Genomic DNA, 17,305 nt, shown 5'->3' with positions numbered 1-17,305 from the left:
TATGAATCCTACTTGGTCGTGGTGTATTATTTTTTTAATGTGATACTGAATTCTATTGGCTAGAATTTTGTTCAGAATTTTTGCATCTATATTCATGAGAGATATAGGTCTATAATAAGATATTTAATTTTCAATTCATGTTTAAAACAGAAGGACATGTAGCTAGTGTGGGTTTCTTCCGCTTTTACTTCCTGTAGTATTTTCCCTGGTTGAGGAATTCTGCCTAAGCACTAGGCAGAAGTGTAGGGCTTTCCCTGTGGACTGGTTGGCTTCACTTTGAGGAGAACAGGCAGAGAATGGGGTCAAACAGATCCCTGTACCCCCACCAGTGTGCCAAAATGAGAAGGCATTTATTACAAGGCACCAATGTTTACACTATATGCCTAGGCTTTCCCCAGATGGTATAGTGGGGGGAAGTACCATCTTCACTTGTATGCAACAACCAGAAGGGGCCATTCCAGTGGATGGTAGCTTTAACTCTCTGGCTTGCTTCTTTCTTAGCTTCTAACTCTGATTCACAGAACTTCTGGACCTCTTTCTGGTGGAATGAACCCAATCTCTCCTGCAGTTATCTGTATTGTATTTTAGGCTAAGACAATTCGCATCCATTATTTAACGGTGGTGGATCAGTGGTAGAATTCTCTCCTTCCATGCGGGAGACGTGGGTTCAGTTCTTGGCCAATATATCTCAGGCACAGCCACTACCATCTGTTAGTGGAGGCTTGCATGTTGTTATGATGCTGAACAAATTTCAGTGGAGCTTCCAAACTGAGACAGCCTAGGAAGAAAGGTCTGGTAGTCTACTTCCAAATGTCAGCCAATGAAAACCCTATGGATGACAACGGTTGAATCCTGTTGTGCGTGAAGTCTTCATGAGTTGGGATTAACTTGAGGTCAGCTAACAACAACAACACTGACCTTCCAGGAATGTGTTGAAATGCATCTTGACAGTAGTACTTCTGTTGTTACATCCATTGTACTAGCTTTATTTCATTTTATACTTCTAGATTTCAATCCTAATGATTCTCAGGAGGGACAGGAGGCAAATGTATTTGCCTAATCTACACCAAGTATTATTTGTTTGACACTCGTAAGACAATAAATATAGTTGAGGGAATAAAGTTTAGTATAAATATATTTTTTCCGTAGTTATTAGGCGAAAAATACTAGGAAACAGTTAAAATATGTTTTTCTTTACTATGAATGACTCTTCCACTGCTGAAAATACTTAGTGACATAAAATCTTCATAAACTATATTCTAGAAATTCAGATTTTACACATTCCTGGATATTTTTGGTAACATATACAGAAAAAATATGTATTAAAGTTTTAAATTTTTTATAAGAAAGGGATATTTACTATTTACTACTAATAAATGACTATTACTTATTTTAAAACAAGGGCTATGTTATTCCTTTACTGTATGCTCCTAAAGCAGCCTGTAGCTTCCTTATTATTGTATGTATTGCATATTAGTGAAATTACATCTTTAAATACCTCTCTGCTCTGGACAGAAAGATCAATGTCATTGGTGACAATGTCTCTTGCTCATTGCTCATACTCAATGCCTAGCATGGCATCTTGTAGATATTGACCATTTAATGTATATCTTTTGAATAAATGGATGAATGCATGAATGGATTATTTCTGAGCTTAAAATTTAATTCTCATAAATGCAAATAAACTTACAGGAATCTAACAAATTTTAATTTTAACTTAAGTTTCTCTATACGTATTTTCTTATTTTAGAAAAAATAAATCCATTAATGCTAATAACAATACTAACAATACTTGTGCAGCATTCAACTTGCAAATTCTTTTAATACAGATTATTATTCGATCCTGTGAAATTCTTAGGACAATTGTTATAATCAAATAAATAATATGCATAAAATAAATTTTTGAAACTCTAAAGCACAAGGCAAAATTGCAAAATATTACCTTAAATTTTATGTATATTTATCATACACTATATATTTGGCAACTGGGGTCCCTGGGTGGTGTAAATAGTTAAACAATCAGCTACTAACTGAAAGGTTGGTAGTTTGAATCTACCCAACACAGTTCTACTCTGACACACACAGGGACACCATGGATCAGAATCAGCAGTAACAGATTTGGTTTTTGGTTTATTTGGAAACTACATATTATTGACAAGTAACAGATCACTTCTTTTTATTCTAGACTGACCTCCTAACATTAAAAACAAAATTGATTGTACAATAGGTGATAACTAGAATGAATAGAAATCAAAGGGACCTTGAACTCTTCCTAGTGTCTTCTAAACATGAAGAAGCAGGGTATCTCCTGTGAGATGCAGCTATGCACACACATTCTCAGGGCTTGTGAATGATGAACCCCTTCAATTGTAGTACTAGAACAATACCGTGTTTCTTTCCCTTAACATGCTTTCCCCAAAAGAAATTTTTACCTCTCAGGGCTTAAGAAAATACATTCTTTAAAGTGCTCCAGAAGTTTATAGCACAAGTTACAAAGTAATACAAAGATGATAAGGTTGTACAATGATTATATGGCAAGTGTCCCACACCCCGACAGAAATAAGACTTAAGGCATCCTCATCAGTGATGCAACAAAGGTAGTTGTTCTTGAAGCACTTTTCAGGGTCGCAAAAAGTTTTCCAAGGCTGCCATGATTACAACTGAGCCGTGGCACTGCGGTCCGTGGCTCGAAGCACTTTCCGCTGGAGTGTAATAGAATACTGGAGCACTACTGTATTTTTAAAGGCAATTAATATTTTATTATGCACAGACTTTTATTTGCGCCATTTGGATTCCTCTCCTCTAATTAAATCTTGTGATTTACACAAACACAACTGCTGTTCTTTAAACTCTGCAAATTATAAAAATTAACAAATACTTGTTAAAAAGGAAGCAAAAGCAGCCAAGGGTCCTATTTTTGTGACAGGAACAACTGGAGGCTACAGAGTAAATTGATAGTGTCTCTTATTTGAGTGGGGCAATGTGGCACTTACATAGAAAATACCTCAGTTAAGTAGAACTGATAGAAATTCCAGCTGTCTAGGAGAGAAAGGTTAATCCTTTAAATAAACAAAGCCAGTATTTTATGTGTCCATGTAAGATTTTTGCTCCATGACCTTGTGTGCAGAATTTTGTGTTATGGGATTTACACATCAAGAGTGTAATTTGAAGCATGCATTACCCCAACTCTGCATTTGTGGAATGTTTCCTGGGGCCAAATGAATGTTCTTCAAAGGGAACAGAGAGTCTCTAAACCTAGATGCCCACTAGGAGAATACATTTTGCTGATCTTTCTGTCCTTGAATGAGCAGTTCCTATATAAATTTCAAATGGATGAGTATTAGCCACCTCCCCGACCCTGGTCAATATATGGAATAAAGGAGAGTACCCTCCAGGGGAAAGAAAAAAGTCTCTCTTCATCTCTGTAAAGACAATTGATGGGACTGGATTGAGGTTAAGAAAGGAGAAGATAATGCCTATATAAGAAATAACCACCATCCTAATTAAGCTGAGGAGTCCTGGGTAGTGCAAACAGTTAAACACTGACTACTAGCCAAGAAGTTGGCAACTTGAGTCCCCCCACCCTCCAAGAGACACATGGATGACAAGCCTGTCACAAACCCTATGGAGCAACTCTGCTCTGCACACGTGGGGGTCGTCATGAATCACAGTCAGCTTGAGGGCAACTGACAGCAACAACAACAACTAATGAAGCTGGAGGTTCCTGTAGAAGTTTTTCTGGGAGCAGTCTGCAGTGTCCTTTAAGGCATTACTCTAGGGTTTCCACGTGGAGAAGAGGAAGAAGGACGATTAGGAAGCAGAACTGGGTGGAAACAGGGTATTGACATTATGAACTCAGCAAGGATCTGCTTTCTTTATGTTTTTTTTTCTACCCCTTGCAAAACGCACATTCAGTCCAGTGAATAGAATGAAAGACAATGGGTTTAGTTTGCAGAATTTCACTTTCCGGACAAGATTTCAGGAAACTTTTTATTCCATATGTAGAGGGGTACTACGAGGTCTGCAATTTCTATTCTCATTTTCATGGATCCTTCTCTGCACTCAGTTTGTAAGTCACATGCCTTTTTTCTTTGTGTGCCATTAGATTAATAAAGGAAAAACTCCCACATGAAATTTTTATAAAAATAACTGAACACCTACCTAAGCTATTACATTTCTCCTTTTAAGTATATTCTGGATAGCTTTATTATAACCTACATTGATAAAAAATAACTTCAGGAGACCTTTCTTACGAGGGCCTTGAAATAATTTTAAAATACAAGAACACACACAAATATACAGCCTACACATAGCTTTATTAATTTAGATACAGAAAGTTCTCAGTTTAAATACATCTCACATAAAAGCAACACCCAAACTAAAAACAAACAAACAAAAAAACCCTCCCACTTCCCTCCTTATTTTATCACTCCCTGATGTTTCTACTACTCCTGTGGGAATCATTGTGAAAAATCTTGGTTCTTTTAGAGACTCTCCATGCTGCAGACTTGAAAAACTTATTCTGAGAGGTTTTATGGAAAGGGCATAAAGATGGGAAATAGCAGCAAAGAAAAGTTGCACCTATTTCAAACTGTCCTCCGGAATTAACAATGTGCCCACAAAATACCAGAAAATTCTTCTCCTTTTCCCCATTCTTCTCGTCTTCCTCGTCTTTCTTTTCCCCAAATAAAAGTAGATTTCAGGATTAAGAACTAAAGCATATGATAACAATATTATCCCTTAGTACATTTTTAGCACAACAGATGTTTGAGGTCTACCCCAAGAATTTAGCAACCATTAGAGCTTTATTCCTATGAGAATATGCATTCTAAAATACAGTTGAAAACAATCAACCTGCTAGATATTATTTACATGCTAGGAAACACCTACAATAATAGTAAGAGTTAATATTTACTGAGTGTTTATTATGTTTCAATTTCAGTACTAAATTATCTATTGGCACTATCTCATTTACTCCTCACAAAATCCTATTTAGGAAAGGATTATTAGCATCCGTTTGTACAGAAAAGAAGAGTGAGGCTTAGAAAATTTATTCCCAAGCTCAACATCCTACAGAAACTAAGAAGAAGAACCAAGAGTATAAGAATATGAATAAAGGTATCTGACTTCAAAGCTGATGGCTTAGAGAAATAGAAATATATATTTATCACTATGCTACACTGAAATAGATGAAGCTGAGACAGTTTACACATATATAATGTAAGAAAAAATGTTTTTAATATCTTCCTGTACATTGGTTACTGTAAATTTCTAACAATATTTTATCATCAGGAAAAGAATTATAGAGATTAATTATCTTATTGATTTAACAATATGTAATTTATTTTGCCACTAAAAGATCAAGTCAATATGTGTGGAAAAATTGAATGTTCCATATTATTATACTAATGCCTGTAGATTATTTCATAAACCTTCTAGTCAATCTTAAAAAAAAAGTAATGCTGTAATTGTATAATAAAAATTATAAATTGCTCTTTTTTTCCCATCAAAAATAGTAAGTGTATCTGCTGGTGGGAATGCAAAATGGTACAACCACTATGGAAAATGATATGGTGCCTCCTTAAAAAGCTAGAAACAGAAACACGATATGATCTATTTATACCACTCCTAGGAATATATCCTAGAGAAAAAACAGCCATTACACAAATAGACATATGCACACGCATGTTCATTGCAACATTATTCACAATAGCAAAAAGATGGAAACAACCTATATACCCATCAACAGATGAACGGATAAACAAATTGTGGTACGTACACGCAATGGAATACTATGGGATGATAAAGAACGAAGAATCCACAAAACATAACATGGATGAATCTGGAGGGCATTATGCTGAGTGAAATAAGTCAATTACAAAAGGACAAATATTGTATGAGACCACTATCATAAAAACCCCAAGAAAAGGTTTACACACAGGAAAAAAAAACAACCATCTTTGATGGTTACAAGGGAGGGGAGGGGTGGGGAGGGGAAATCATTAGCTAGATAGTAGATAAATGTTAACTTTGGTGAACGGAAAGACGACACACAATATAGGAGAAGTCAACACAACTTGACCAAGGCAAAGTCATAGAAGCATCCTAGACACATCCAAACATCTTGAGAGACCTAGTTACTAGGGCTGAGGACTAGAGACTATCGTCTCAGGGGACATCTAGGTCAATTGGCATAACTTAGTTCATAAAAAAAGTTCTATATCCTACTTTGGTGAGTAGTGTCTAGGGTCTTAAAAGCTTGTGAGCAGCCATCTAAGATACATCAGTTGGTCCCATTCTGTCCGGAGCAAAGGAGAATGAAGAAAACCAAAGACACAAGGAAAATATTAGTCCAAAGGAATAATGGACCACATGAACCATAGCCTCCACCAGCTTGAGCCCAAAAGAACTAGATGGTGCCCAGCTACCATCACCGACTGCTCTGACAGGGATCACAATAGAGGGTCTTGGACAGAGGTGGAGAAAAATGTACAACAGAATTCAAATTCACAAAAAAAGACCAGACTTACTGGTCTCACAGAGACCGGAGGAACCCCTGAGACTATGGCCCCCGGACACCCTGCTAACTCAGAACTGAAGCCACTCCTAAAGTCCACCTTTCAGCTAAAGATTAGACAGGCCTATAAAACAAACAATAACACATGTAAGGAATATACTTCTTAGTTCAATCAAGTATACGACAGCAAATGGGCAATACCTACCCAAAAGCAAAGATGAGATGGCAGGAAGGGACAGGAAAACTGGAGGAATGGACACAGGAAACCCAAGGTGTAAAGGGGGCCAGTGCTGACACATTGTGGACATTGCAACCAATGTCACAAAACAATTTGTGTATAAATTTTTGAATGAGAAACTAATTGGCACTGTAAACTTTCAAAAGCACAATAAAATTAAAATAAAAAGTATTTATCTATTAGTGAGCCACATTTCATAGACACTACAGTATGGCACAGTGGTTAAGAGGTCGGCTGCTAACCAAAAGTCAGCAGTTCGAATCCACCAGCTGCTCCTTGGAAACCATATGGGGCAGCTCTACTCTGTCCTAGAAGGCCATTATGAGTCACAATCAACTCAGTGGCAATGGGTTACAGTACTGGAAGAAACCCATTTGAGAAGTTTTGGGTCTCTGCTTTAACCCTTAACTCATTATAGGTGCTTAGTATTTTGATTTAATAAATGTTGAAAGCATCTTTGAATATGGCAAACTTACAGTACTCAGCAATAGAACAATCTATCCAAGTTTAAAAAATAACATATTATCCCTACCATGGGAATGCACATTCAAACAAATAGGATCCTCTAATAATTATAGAAATGTTTAAATGTAATAAGGTGATGGCTTACATGTGATAAAATTAGTGCATAAGCATAATAAAACAATTTCAAATAGTACAATTGAATAAAAATTGAAAAGGAAAATGTTATCTGCTATCTCCTCTTCTGTTGACAAAGAATATTGTATGTAGCATGGAATGCCAGAAGAACGAACAAGTCTGTCTTGGAAGAAGTATAGCCAGTGTGCTACTTGGAAGCAAGGGTTATGAGACTTCATCTCATGTACTTTGGACATCTTATCAGGAGGGACCAGTCGCTGGAGAGGGACACCATGCTTGGTAATGTACAGGATCATTGAAAAAGAGGAAGATCCTGAACAAAATGAATTGGCACTGTGGTTACAATAGGCTCAAACATAGCAACAATTGTGAGGATGGCGCAGGACTCAGCAGTGTTTTGTTCTGTTGTACATAGGGTCACTATGAGTCTGAACCAAATCGATGGCACCTAATAACAACATCTCCTCTTCTACCCGTCACAATGCACAGGGGAAACCATACAGGGTCCAGTTTTATTTCTTCTGGGGGTGACTTTCATAATTCCATAGATAACGTTGCTATGCCTATTTGTTGACTAAGAGAGATTATTCTTTACATTTACTGTGGGCTGACTTTCTGTCAGGGACAGTGCCAAGCAACTACCTATATTGTCTCATTTAGTGCTCATCAGCAGTAATTACTGATCATCGTAGTCAATCATGATAATCCAGTTCTTCTTGCCATTGATTGCTTTATATGACATAATTCTGGTAATGAGGTATTAAAAGAAATCTGCTGGAGATCTTCAGGAATAAGTTTATTTATTCTTCAGAAACGATAGAGCAAGGACAGTCTCTTCTTCAAAGGACATTTTTGTGGCATTAACATGATACGTAGCTATGCTGCAGCCATCCTGTGACTGTGAGGGAAGGTAACACCCTGGAATGGCAGGGCAGAGGAGCCCTGGTGGTGCAGTGGTTAAGAGCTACAGTGCACTACAGCTGCTAACCAAAAAGATCGGCGGTTCAAATCCACCAGCAGCTCCTTGGAAACTCTATGGGGTAGTTCTAGTCTGTCCTATAGGTTCACTATCAGTCAGAATTGACTCAACGGCAACGGGTTTGGTTTTGGTTTATGTGATAATGAGAGTGTTGAAATAATCAACCTATCCTGCCACAGTTAACAAGACCATGTCTGAAAATGTTTTTAAAAACTGAATTTACTTTTTACTTATAATTACCAAAATACAAACCTCATACTACTCAGAAGATTATATGAAATGGTTAAAAAGACCCAAACTCTGGCACTAACGACCTCACTTACCATACGCAAATATTTAACTACTGTCATTTCCTCTGTAATGTACAAGCACTGGAGCCCTGCTGGTGCGGTAGGTAAGAGCTCCACTGCTAAACAAAAAGTCGGCAGTTTGAATCCTCCAGCCGCTCCTTGGAAATCCCATGAGGCAGTTCTACTCCGTCCTATAGGGTCACTATGAGTCAGTTGGAATTGACTCAACAGCAACAGGTTTTGTTTTGTTTTTTTATACAAGCATTGAACTATTGTTATTTAACATCTATGAATCTATGAATCAAGAGACAACTCTCAGTTTGGACATGGTTAGAGATTACAAATTAACAACCTAGTATTACAAACAAGAGGATAGCTATATGTTAGTCTACTGGACTTGGAATCCAGATGTCTTATATTAACATTTTAAACTCAGTTTTACTTGATAGAATTTCTTGAGACAACAAATGAACCTCCCTAAGTCTGTGTTCCCATATCTGTAAAGCAGAGATTATAAAACACATTCTACAGTTTTAAATGCGCTACCATACACAAAAAATTCATGAAATTCCATTTATTCATTAAAAATTATTTATAAAGTATATATCATATCTGTCTTAGGCTCTGGGCAAACTACAGTGAACAAAATGCATTAATAGGCAAAAAATGAACTCATTCATTGACTCATGATCGGTCCTAATTTTGTTCACGAGTTATAAAAGCACAGTAGACCATCTGATTATGGAACCATTGTATTGCATTTTAAATTTACAGTACAAGAACTAAAATTCCTCAAGGGAATATACTATTAGGGTTATTTTAAGTACCTGGGCTTTTACTGTCTGCTCCCTGTCTTTAAAAGAAAGAAAGAGAGAGACAGAGAGAGAGAGAGAAGGAGAGACGGAGGGAGAGAGGGAGCAAAGGAGGAAGGAAAGCAGGAAATATGTGTGTGCATATAGTTACTTTCACATATTATCTCAGAAAAAAGTTGAGCAAACTTTGGTAAAATTTTTATTTCTTTTGGTACATTTCTAATATTGTTTCTTAAAACATTCATGTCTTCTATAATGTACCAACACCAGGGCCAAGTAACTCACCTCAGTTACAGCTAGGGAGAGAGGGATCAGGTAAAGATGGAAGTATACTTGCTCTTGCTGTCAATTTAGCTCCACTACTAATTATAAGAGTTCTAAAAGTTCTATAACTTCCCTTTCCCCAACAGTAGAGACAGCCCCTGCGCTGGATACAGTCTCAGGCCAACTGCAGCATTTCGTTTGCCTCTGCCTCTGCTAGAAGAACAGAAAATGTTCCATCCAGGACAGAACAGGAGCTGGGAGACCACGCCTCTACCTGTCATATTGATTTGCATGTGACTTTCCTCTGTGCCTTCACTTGATGGCTTTGGGGAAGAAGGTGGTAATAAAAAAATAAATATGAATGGATTTCACTATTTGTCTTTTGAGTCTTTGTACTTACAGTTTTTGAGTTGAATAAGAAAGAGTGGATTAATTTAAAGGGCAAATGCATGGTCCTTCTCATGCAGGCTGTTGTGCCATCTTCCAGTGCACCAGGGAACTGTAAAGGCGAGGAGGTCTGGCTCAGGAAGTCGTGTCATAGCATCCTCTGGGACATGTGCCAGCACACAAAGTCATCACCACTAGATGGCAATGGTCCTTAGCGTCGATCTAAATAAAGTGTCATCATTGACATAATATGCTGGATTCCCTAAATGTCACAGAGTCACAATGAAATTGATATTAATAAAATGAATGATAATATTATCAATGACAATAATCTCTAACCATGCTGATTACATCGTATTTGTTATCTCATGGAATACTCACCACAACCCTATGAGATAAGTATGCTTATCATCCCTATTGTATACATGAATAAATTGAAGCTGAGGGAGGTTAAACAAAAATAACCCATTTCCATACAGTCAATTCTGATTCACAGAGACCCTATAGGAGAGAGTACAACTGCCTTCTAGGGTTTCCAAGGCTGTAATCTTTATGGAAGCAGACTGCCACATCTTTCTCCTGTAAAGCAGCTGGTGGGTTTGAACCACCAGCCTTTCGTTAGCAGCTGAGCACTTAACCACTTTGCCACAAGGACTCCTCATCCCTATCTTACAGATGAATAAACTGAAGCTGAGGGAGGTAAACAAGTAGCCCAAATTTCACAACTAGAAAGGAAAGGGGTTGAGATTCAAATCCAGATCAGAAACGCAGGCTCTAAGGCATCCCACCGTTGGTGAACATACAAAAACAAAACAAAACAAGACAAAAAAAAACTCAGAAAGGCCTCTGAGATTCTATAATAAATGCCACAGAGGAAGTACAGTAAGGGTTTGTATATTTTTACCAAGGGAAAACCCCAAATCTGTCAACAACAACAAAGAATAAGCAGTAACAAGTGCTGCATTCACTTTATGTAAGCGTATCTCTTTCTGGGTAAAAGCATTCTAAGAACTCTGGCTCTGCCCAGAGCTAACATCACTACTTTCCATGGGGAATTTTAGAGTTTACCATAAAAAGTCTTTTAATGGAGTTGCAGTATTATATCCAGGAAGCTCTGACTGTTTAAACTGAGCACTGCTGATGAGGCAGAAATATTTCCTTCTGATGCTTTTCCCCCACTAGACTCTGAATGAAAGTGAGAGCACATAGGGAAACAAAACAGAAAGAAATTAATAAAGAGGTGGTTGCTTTTCCACCTACTTAAATCCCAGGACTCTAGTTCACTCGAAATGGAGCTGGATCAGGTTGTCCACAGGGTCCTCCCTTCTCTGCAGCTTCCAAGGTCCTGATCCTTGCCCTGTGGTGCTCCTGCATATGATCTAGGGCAAGCATCTGGAGTTGTTCTTCCTCTCTGTTCCTAAGAAGAATTGCTGACACCTAGCCAAACTTCCTTTGCTTACAGAAATTGCCTTTAAAGAGTTCCAGACTCTTTCATAATGAGTTTAAATGCTGAATGTAAACAAGACTTAATCTAGACAGATAAACTGTGCTTATTTATAGAAGCAGATTAGTATTTTAGGTGTGCTCCAACAGCTAAGCGTCTTTTAGCTATTGAACTAGATTTCTTCTTGACTTAGATTTACTCTAAAAAAAAAAAAATTAAATAAGAGTTAAGTGTTCAAGCTACAAAGTCAAGGACAAACAACAAATATCTAGCGAGAGAGAACTTTTTCAATACCAGAATTCTCAGGTTATTCCAATCACTTAAGGACTCTACCAATTACAATACTATGAAGAATACTTTAGATAAAAGAGAAAGACGTGAAGATCTGGATTCCAGCATTATTTCTATTATTTGTTAACAATGTAAACTTAAACAAGTGATTGGTACTATTTCCTCTTCTGTGAATGTGATCAAATAATACCTATCAGATAACTCTTTGGGACAATTGACTGCATCAAATGAGAAAAATATGTGAAAATCTTCATGAGCCTTGATGATGCATAAACAATCTAAGCTGATATCTCTCATTCCAAATACTTGTAAAAGATTGTGGTGGGGCATTAGGAAGGAATTTCTGGACTTGCAAAGGAGGGAAAGATTGTTATGCACACTTTAAGTTAAAGTTTAGATTCTTATAAAACTTATACCCTGAGATAAGCAAAATAACTACCTGGGTTAAGGTGATTATTCTAAAAGCTGAGGGTAGCCCCTGGAAGTCAGTATTGGGTGGAACTAGGGATTATAAATGTCAAAGCACACAGCATGGGACTGCAATGCTGATATGCTGCTTCTCATGGAGTCTGTTTGAGTCAAAAAGTTTCTACAAAGAAAGTTGAAAGTACTAATCAGTTAGGATGATCAGCCAATGAACATTTTTATAAAACTGCATGAATATTCTATAAAGTTTTGTACTCGGATGGAGGTAAGAACATGTGAGGAAACTGACTTTAAAATACTATCAGCTAATATCTACTCCAGCTCCCAAAGTTTTTCACATCCTGCTAGGATAACTTACAGACTGTCTGCCTAGTAACATCTTATATACCCTTCTACTAATTGTTAAAGTGCCCTAGATATATCAAATTTAATAGTACTATGTAAAATAGATTTGGAAATTAGTACCAATCCTATGGAGCGCTAGTGGCACAGTAGTTATGAGCTCAGCTGCTAACCAAAAAGTTGGCAGTTCAGATCCACTAGCCTTTCCTTGGAAACCCTATGGGGCAGTTCTACTCTGTCCTATAGGGTTGCTATGAGTCAGAATTGACTCAACAGCAAGGGGTTTGTGTGTTTGTTTTTTTTTCCCTTCAATCCAATACAAATATTTAGCAGTCATAATTAGAAGATTTAATATAGAATTTAATGGAGGTAATTACTGAGCACTCTTGTTTGATTTTAGACATTTTAAAGGAAATAAATAGTCCTTACTAAAAGTAATACATCATTCATCCTCTTTCTATTAGCTAAAGTCACTCAATTCTCTAGTCGATTCCTCGATGTGTAATTCTTATTTTAAAAAATACAGTTATCTGTAGATAAAAGATGTTAAAAATGTTTGTTAGTAAAAACAGGGGGAAAAAAATGTTTTGTTTCCTTAATTTATGTCTCCAAAATGCACAAGTTGGTAGGTCACATCAAATGTAATTGTCTGGACCACATTCTCTAATGGATAGACTTTTACACCTTAGACCTAATGTGTATACATAGGCCTCTTGGAAATAGCATGATTTGTGAACTAATGGTGTGCATTGTAAATATTTTTACATCAGGGTGACATTTCTAAATTATATTTTAATATTACAATTATTTTAGATGATTGCCCCTAACGTCCTTTTATTTTTAGAAAACATGAAGTATGTCTGGCCCGCAGACACTCCAAACCCAAGATGTTCCAAATTGGACTCATTATCTTTCCACTCCCGCCCTAAAGTTGCTGCTCCTTGGTGTTCCCTTGCTCCAGTAATGGGGCCTGTCTCCTCCCAGTCACATAGGCTAGAAAACTTCAATCATCTTTGACTCTGACTTCCCCCTGACCCTTTAAATTTAATCAACCAAATCCTCTCAAGTTTACCTTTGAAATGTCTTTGGAATTTGTCTTCTATGCTTCACTCTCACCACTCCTTCTCTGGTTTCAGACCTAATAGTGAAATACCCTAAGCTCTTCCGAGGTCCTATTCACAGAGCTCCCAGGAACTAGTGCATTCTATCTCTAGAATACTCTCCTTACAACTGCTAGCCTTACTCTGAAAACACAGATATGAATAAATAATCCCTCTGAGACTGGAAAGCATTCTTGGCTCTACAATTTTAAAGACAATGGAATAGAAACTTTTTAGCAAGGCACCAATCTCTTCATTTTTTTCCCCATAGGTTATTTTTCCTCATCATCTCATGCTTCAGCCAATCTACACCATTAGCTTTCTCCAAACATACTGTTTTTCCCACAAAATCTCCTTTGAGTAAGTAACTGTTGCCACCTTCTACACATTGGAATATTCTAAGCATTTTTTATGTCACAGTTCATCTACTTTGTAAACTTGGGAGGAATTTATCAGCTTTGCGACTCATGTGGCCAGAAGTTTACTTTTTCGTCTCTTACAATACTTACAATACTAGATTATAATACTTACCACAATCTAATAAGAATTAACATTTATCAGACATGTGTCTGTCAACTCCAATAAGCAGAGAGCTCTTTGAATGCAGGTACCTTGTCTTTTTCATGGTTATATGCCCTTGATTGCCTTTTACATAGTAGGTCCCAGATACATGTTTATCATTAAACTTTTTATTTTTTTTCAAATTACTATTTGATTGTTCATACTGCATTATGAAAAATAGCATTCTTCTTAACAGCATTTCTATGTTATGTATGAAAGATATCAACACCAAGTTAGCATTAGGAGAAAATATACAAGCCTCTTGACATGGTATACAATATTTTTCATCACACCTTTGCACGAGGATATTTCATACTCGATGGGAAAGCCAGAGGAGCACCTATATGTTGCCAAAAAAAAAAAAATTATATTTCCTCAAAAACCTAATGAGAAAAGATAAAGACAGATGGAGTTCAATTGGGTAATTTTCTGCCCAGCTGCCTAGATGAAAAATAAAAATGTACTGACCCTATGCTTCTCTATGCTGAACTGTTCAAATATTCAGTCGTCTTTAGTTAACCATTATGCCAAGGTTGAGTGGCTACTATCTAGATTAGCAGACACTATTCACCTGGCTGTCCCTTTTGTTCTCAGCGTTTAATGTGAAGGAAGAGAGCTCTAAAAATAGAACAAACCCCTGCAACTAGCTTGCATTTCTGAATATATAATTAGATCTTGTTACAATGACAAAAATCAAATTATTTGAGGTAGTTCAAAAATAATAGATGTATTTTTAAAATTGCTTGTACTTTTTATATTCCTTCCAAACCTTCTTTTAAAATGCTTGGCTGGAAAAAAGTGCCAATTTACTCTTTAAAAACTAAGCAATCGCAAGATTTCTCTCACGGTAAAGTGAAATGGGAAATCACTTACATTTTTTGAGGGAGGTTGATTCAAGCTTCAAATGACTTAGCTTCAAGTCTCTATACATTTTAATATTATTTATGTATAGGGGTGTGTGTGTGTGTGTTTGTGCGCACACATTATGTGGAACTCCTTCCTGTGGTAGTAAGATTTTTTGTGACAGAAATCTTCCTTCTTTCTACGTTGCTCCAAGAACCATCATAAAAAGCCTGACTGTAGTCTTACCTTCCCCATCTTTCTGCCTTAATAGGGTGTTGTTTAGGTTCTCCCAACTTCCCCTTCACCCCTGCCAAAGCCTTGCCAGCTCCATGATTCTACACTCACCTATTGTTTCCCCAATTACCTATAGTAAGATTAGAAAATTGCCAGTTTACAAAATATTTAGTCTACAGGATGATCTTAAAAATTTGAATGAGTTGGCAATATATAAAATTAGAAGATTTCACAGAAAATATCTCAGATTGTGAGATAAAGAACTCCATTTGGGCTTTGTCTTTTGTTCCTGAAAGATCAAAAACAAAACAAAACAAAAATACATTGCTGATGAGTCAGTTTCCACTCATAACAGCTCTATAGGACAGAGTAGAACAGACCCCATAAGGTTTCAAAGGCTGTAATCTTTACTGAAGCAGACTGCCGCATCTTTTTCCCACAGATCCACTGGCGGATTTGAACCACTGACCTTTATTTAGGTTAGCAGCCAAGCACTTAACCACTGTGCTACCAGGGCTCCTTCCCTCCTGAAAAGTAGTCCTTGGAATTTCTGAAGTATTCAAGGTGTCTTTGTCTTCTAAAACTGCCAGGCAACACTTGAAAAGAAATGTTCAAATGAATGGGGGCTATAAAGACCACACCTGGTCAGCCGACCTTAGGAAGGGAGGTTGGCATGGTTCAACTGATCGTGCATATTCAATGATTCAGTCACTCATAACTATGCAATGAGGCCCTGATCATGACTATGCAATGAGGGCCCCAATAATGACTATGCAATAAAGCCAATAAAAGGCCCTGAACATGGAAATAGCTGGGGTTTCTTGGATTGGCCAGAACATCTGTTCTCAAAAGACTGATGCATGTCTGGGGAGAATGGAAGCCTCACACTGGGATTGTCCATGGATCTCTTCGTTTGCATCCTTTCCGGTAATAATAAGTGGGTAACTGCAAGTATACATACACTCTCCATGAATTCTGTAAGTTGTCCCCAGGAATTAAAGAACCCACAGGGACTGTGAGGCTGCAGGGGCTAGTGTTTGCCTATTTGACTATCTGAAAAACAGAGTCCTTCTAACTTGTGAACTCCATCCCAGCTCTGGGTGGCTGGCAGTCAGAGAAAGGCTGCATGAGCAGCTGGTCTGTTGGATGGTATTCACATATCTTGTAACCCAGCTCCGAGTAGCTGGAGTCAGAAAGAGAGCTTGGGTGGCTGGTGATGAGAAGTGGAAAGGTGAGGACTGGATCCATTACCAGATGAGAATTGGATTTGTGCTGATCCTTACCAGGCAATTATCAATAAAGTTGGGAATTACCCACTGTACCCCCTTTTTAGTGTACTCAGCTGCTGTGGAAAATCTAAAGACATAATAGCATATATTCAACTAAGTAATACTCAGCTAGAGCTGATGGGACATGTATCATTCAGAGTTGAGTTAGGAGAGATAATACAAACCAGTAGTTTGCACAGGGAAATTTTAATATAAAGAATATTAGCTAATAGTAAGTGATTAACTGCTAAGGGGTTGAGATGGTTAGTTTTTTTGTGTCAACTTGGCTAGGCTATCAAAATCAAAACCAAATCCATTGCCGTTGAGTCAATTCTGACTCATAGTGACCCTGTATGACAGAGTAGAACTGCCCCATAGGGTGTCCAAGGCCGTAAATTTTTTTGGACATCTTTTTCCCGCAGAGCGACTGTTGAGTTTGCACTGACTTGCTGACCTTTAGGTTAGCAGCCAAGCGCTTACCCACAGAACCTTCCGGGTGCCTTGGCTAAACTGTAGTGTACTAAGTTATTTAATCTGTCATTGATCTAGATGTCGCTATGAAGGTATTTTGTACATGTGATTGACATCTACATTCAGTTGACTTTAAGTAAAGGATATTATCCTCAATAATATGAGTTGGTCACATCCAATCAGTTAAAGGCCTTAAGAACAAAAACTGAGATTTCTTGGTGAAGAAATTCTGCCTCAA

This window comes from Trichechus manatus, unplaced genomic scaffold (assembly GCF_000243295.1).
Source record: "Trichechus manatus latirostris isolate Lorelei unplaced genomic scaffold, TriManLat1.0 scaffold00003, whole genome shotgun sequence".
Classification (NCBI taxonomy): domain Eukaryota; kingdom Metazoa; phylum Chordata; class Mammalia; order Sirenia; family Trichechidae; genus Trichechus; species Trichechus manatus.
This window is presented reverse-complemented; position numbering follows the sequence as displayed.